Here is a 5,998-nt window from a genome sequence, read left to right as displayed (position 1 = left end):
CGGCTCTTCTTCCAGAATCTTAATTGCCCCGAAGAGCCGCCGGTCACTCTCACCACATCCATTGATGGCATCCCTTTTTCCTTCACTCTTGCGGACATGGTGGCAGTCTCTGGCTGTCCTCTGGAGTGCCCCGATGACATTGTCAATCGTGAGAATCTCCTTTTATATGAGGAGCCGGATACTTTAACTGTGGAGCAGGTTGTCGCTGCTATTTGCCACGTGGATGACCCTCATCGCCCTCGGAGCTTTACCCTCAAATCCACCCTTCCAGAGCGAGTTTGGTTCCTTGACTCCGTTCTCAAGCATAATGTTTACCCTTTGGCGCACAGCACCGAGCGCCGAGGCCTGATGTTGCAAGCCTTGTATGCCATGGACCAAGGCAAATGGTTCTCTGTCCCAGAACTCATTTGGGACACATTTATGCGGTTTTGGGACGAGTGTATCAACGCATGGCAGCAGCATCTTAAAAATCGGCCTTTGCCATTACCATTCTTTGTTATCAAGCTCTTGAAGTTCAAAGGCTTCATGGTTCCTCCTCATGAACCAAGGAGCAAAAAGATTCAAACTTTTACTCTCCGCCGGTGGACCAATGTTCTAAGCTATTCTCGGAACCCTCGGCTCGCTGCTCCTCCTTTGCCCTACTTTCCATCTCCTCCTTTTTCTGAGGATGACCCCATGGCGGAGGACGCTGAACGGACGAGCCTCCTGTTAATCTTCCGCTCGACCAAGCCTTCTTCTGGGCTAGTCTTGCCCGTCTTCATGAGCGGATGGATCGTTTTGAGATTTCTTTAGCCGACTACACTCGGACTGTGCGTGAGGACTACTTCCGTGCCGAAGAAGACCGTCGCCTTGCTGCCGACGACCGCCGTGTTGTGGCGGAGGACCGTCGCATGGCACAGGAGGACCGGCGTGAGACTCAATCCCTCCTCAATGCCATCCTCGTCCGTTTTCCCCCAGCCCCGTAGATAGTTGCCCGTGTTGGACTTTTTCATTCTGTTTCGTAATTGTGTATGTTTCCTTTCTGTTTTTCTTTTACTTTTCAACTTTAGGATTGTGCTATGCACAAGTTGCTCTGGTTCAACATGATTGACTCTCAGTTCCTTTTGTAATCATGTTTTTATGAATAAAAATCCTTTAGCATTTCTGTTATCTTCTTTTCCGAAATTTTCCGTCCATATTTTACTGTTTGTTACTATTTTTGTCGTTGTTCTGCTTTTTCTTCATGTCCCATTACAGGTGGCACATTTCAAGTTTGGGGGACGCCTTTTGCGCTTTTATATAGCTGGAAACCTTTGCCTTCGTAGCTCCACTGGGTATTTTTGTTCCTTTTATCCCCTATGCCCATTTTTTTTTTTCCATCTTTGTCTCCCACATTGAGGACAATGTGTCCTTCCAGTTTGGGGGTGCAACTTGCATTGTTGGTTCCATATTTTTGCTAAGCAATGACAGTATAATTTGAAACCTGGCGGAGATAAAGCATATGTTTAATACCGTGGATATAGAAGCAATTGTGATTTTTTTTTTAAAATAAAGAAAAATGTGATTTTAAAATGATCATGTGGATTCAAATTAGTTTGTATAAATGTCTCAATTAGATTCTCGTTGGATTACCCATTCTTTTATGCTTCACAATGCACAGATGCACATTGAAAACTTAACTGTGAGGCATGTAACTTGATTAACCGTGATCTTGACCTAGTCAATCTGAATTGATGAACCTAAAAGATGGATACCTTTGGTGTGAAAAAAAAAAAAAAAAAAATTTGACCAGTTTGAGTTTGTAGCCTTTCCAACTTGAGTTATTAAGCCCTAGGAGTGTCTCTACACTTAATACCCTAAAGCCATCTAGTTTGGGAGTTGTTGGCCCAACGCTTGCTATATGGGTTGGTCAGAAAGCTTAAAAGACTTAGACATTGCACGGTCATTCAAAAATATTTTTATTAAACATGGTTCGTTGGAGTTCGTAGCCTTGCCAATTCGAGCCATTAAGCCCTAGGAGTGTCTCTACACTCAGCACCCTAAAGCCATCTGGTTTGGGAGTTGTTGGCCTAACGCTTGCTATACGGGTTGGTTAGAAAGCTTAAAGGATTTCAGCATTGCATAACCATTTTATGTATCATTTTTGAGTTAAAATAAACTGTCAACAAGCAACAAAGTTGTTTGTAATTTAATTCATGCCTTAGGGACTTCATTTAAAATGGAATTCAACGATTTGAAGACTTGTGTCTTGAAACTGGAAAAAGAAAGTAAAAGCCGCATGTTGTGAATCCAATCCACTTTCACTGAAGCTAGAGTTGATTTCCAGTCAAGAGATGACAATTGAGTTATTTATATAGACTAGGATGTTGATGCGTGTTTATTGAAATGTGTTTAACCAATTTTTTTGTATCAATGCTTCATATATGCATGGTAGTCTCCTCAATGACCCCGTCTCCAGTCCTGTGTCTGTTTCGAGTTATATTCGAGCTATGTATATATTTCATTTTGCCATAGTTGATTTTGTGGTGGCATTTCCATTGTTGTCATTTCATTGAGTTTTTCATTTTAGTTTTGCTAAGTGACTAGCAAAATGTAAGTTTGGGGGTGTAATAAGCGCCGAATATTGCATATTCAAGCGCCCTTAGCTGCATTAGTTAAATCCATTATTTGATTATTCTTTATAAATTATCTTTATTTGCACGCTTTTATTTATTTTCAGGTTCATTGATAGATCATTGCTTAGGTGAAACCTTTGATGATTTATGCTTATTTCTTGCCTTTATGTGCTTCATCATTTTCTCTAGGGCTTGATAGTGTTTCATTCAAGTAAATGTGGTTAAGCTACACCTTAGTTAGGTAGTCTAAACATGTTAACCTTTGATGGATTATACTTGCTTCAGATTTAATGAATTTCTTGAGGATATTATAGCACCCAAGTGTGCTATGTATCATGACTATATATATATTGTTTTCCCCCAATTTAGCTCTAATCTAGCATGTGTATAGGGATGGAGGCGGATTCACTTCCCTAGTCCTCTTTACTTGTATTTCATCTCCTTTAAATTCTTGCAAGCTTTTATTTGATGCACTTTAATTTCATAGCTTAAGTGACAACCAACAAATCCTCTATGAACACCTCTATCATTCTAAAAAGACTCTAGACATTTAGGTTGCCATAGATTAACGCAGTCCCAGTGGTTCGACTTACCCGACCAATAGCCCTATTTTACAATGATTCGTGCTATTGCGAAGGTTGATTTATAATTGTAATCAACTCAACCGATCAATAACCTTATTTTTCATGCTCGAAGTTGGTTTTTGACTTCACGTATCTTCGTTCTAAGTGGTTTCCACGAAATACGTATCTCTACTTTTACAGAAAAGTATTCTGGTTGCTCCTGGTATCCGTAGGGGCATGGATGCACAGTTCTTTAGAATCTTTTTCGTTTCTTGGGGTATTTTTCATAAATATCTTTTGAAGATATTTTATTTCAGGGGTATCTAAGAAAATATCTTTTGGAAGATATTTTCATTCTGAGACAGTTTTGCAGTTAACCCTTTTTGTGCAATTAACGAAAGTTATTACAACATACCTTATTTTGAGTTTGGATCCTCGTACGAGATTTATTTTCAATTTTTGTCGACTCGTGTACTCATAGGATTTCCTTCTGGTCGTTTTGGTCCAGTTTCAGAGTTCCTGAACCCGGTTTGCACCGAACTTGTTTGGGGCATATCTCTCTGCTCGAGGCTTAGTTTTTAACGCCGTTTCTTCCATTGTTCATATTTTCTCATTTTGAATCTTTTTTGTTCACGGAGTTTTGCCGTTTGAGCGCGTTTGCTCAAATTCCACTTTTCCAAACCCAGCAAGGCCCTTTCGGGGCACTTTTTGAGTTTTTCTATAAATAGGGGATTTAAAGAGGAAATATCAGATTTTTCTCTCTCCTTCCTCTCTCTTGGCCGGCAGCCAGGGCAACCATGCTTCTTCTTCTTTTTTCGGCCACTTCCCTCGTGTAAAATGTTGTAGTACCTTAGCGTTTATTGTTCGTCTTGACGTGCTCTACCTTTACCCCTTATTAGAATCCATTTCTAACCATTTCTTGAGTTTGGGTTTGTAGTCAAGTTGTGATTTTCGTGGGGCTTCCTTCGGATTCTTGTTCAACATGTTGTCCCCGACAAAACCCCTCGGTATCGTCGGATTCAGAGCACTTTTCTTTCGGTGGGCTTTTGAGATTTTCATCTCAAATTGAGGTAGGGGGTGTTATAATTTATATTCTTGTTATCTTGTATGTTATTGATACTTATACAACTTATTTACATGCTTGGATATCAAATCTAGAATTTTTAATTATTTATTTTCTTATATGAGATTTGATTTACCCAGTGGGTCATATCATGTTTTAAACTTGTGGCATGATATTAAATTACTCCATGACATGTTCATTGACATATATTAAATTGAGAGTTTTTGGACAAGTATTGAAGATTTTATTTAATATTTATCTTGAATAAATATTTAATTCATGTGGCCTTAACTAGCTTGAAATCAATGTGTGTTAGCATATTATATTAAGTCATAGCATACTCTTCAACATAAGTGAATTTGAGAGTAATCGGAGATGTTTTGAAATCTAATAATATTTAATTAATTTGATTAATTAATTTATTCCGTGTGCACTATTTATTCCATTATAATTTCGACTTTATATTCTTGATGTACATGCTATATAATTTCGTATATATTAAATCTAGAATATTTGATTAGGTTTTGAAACCTTTCATTTATTATTTTTCTAGTATTAAAGTTTAATACTTATGGCCATATCTTACTTAGAATTCACTTGTATCATGTTTTGAAATCAAGTTTTGACATGTTGTATAACATATATTAATTTGAGATCATTTGGATGAATTTCAAAACTTAGAGATTTTAATTAAAAGGATTAATTAAAATCAATTCAATGGCTCCTTGGTCTCGATTAAGTTTCCAACTTGGTGTTCATGCTTTCCTTGACAAGTTCCTTCACATGTATCAAATTGAGAATAATTGGATAAGTTTTGAGACTTACATTTACTTATTTCCTTTGTATGGAACTTAACTCACATGGTTGTGTCGTGTATGTAATGAATTTGTAACTTGACATTGAACTTGGCCTTGACATGATCCTTGACATAACTTGTTCGTAGAACATTTGGACTTGCATAGTAATCTTGATAATTTAATCCCTTAAGTAGATTAAATTTCCATTTATGCTTTTATCGAGTTAACTATGCCTTGATATTGAATCCTTGTTAAACTCATGAATTGGACTTGTATTTCGTGTAGCTTTTAGCTTTTTATCATGTATCTTATACTCGAGGTATATTTACTTCAATGGATTTCTTGTGCTATATATCTTACTTCTAATCTATATAGACGCACACTATGATTTCTTGACATTTCACATGCCATCATAGTTGAGAACTTAGGGCATAACTTGTGTGTTCCAAAATCTTAGTTGTGCATGAAACGTGGTTAATGCATTTCTTGTATTTTGATACAATATTGACTTACACAACTTGTTGATTTTGGGACTTGGGATATCAATCAAGAATTGACATGGCTAGGACTTGGTTCTAGTACGGGAGATAAAGAGCTCCCTACACTATAGTGCGCACTAGGGGAAAGGTACCAATGGGTTAATAGCCTTAAAGTGATCTCAAGAGTACAGTTTTAATCCGGCGATATCCGAGTTTCCACATTGATTGATTTCACTCTTTAAATTTCAAGTTGTTATTTCTTGAAGATTTAAAACTTGTCGTGTTATGTGAAATGCTCCAATCTTGCTTAATTGCATAAATATTATGCCTTGTTCTTGATTTCATGTATAACTCTTATCGTGTTATTTGGTATGTTCCAATCATATAAATTGCATTAATAATGTGATCCTTATATTCTAGTATCCTTTCGTCGTGTTGTATGGATTATTCCAAACCTTGCTTAATTGTATTGATAATGCAATTCATGTTAATCTATGTTCAA

Source organism: Cornus florida, unplaced genomic scaffold (assembly GCF_030987335.1).
Source record: "Cornus florida cultivar Cherokee Brave unplaced genomic scaffold, ASM3098733v1 CherokeeBrave_3.0.0_Hap2_Chr07, whole genome shotgun sequence".
NCBI classification, from domain to species: domain Eukaryota; kingdom Viridiplantae; phylum Streptophyta; class Magnoliopsida; order Cornales; family Cornaceae; genus Cornus; species Cornus florida.
This window is presented reverse-complemented; position numbering follows the sequence as displayed.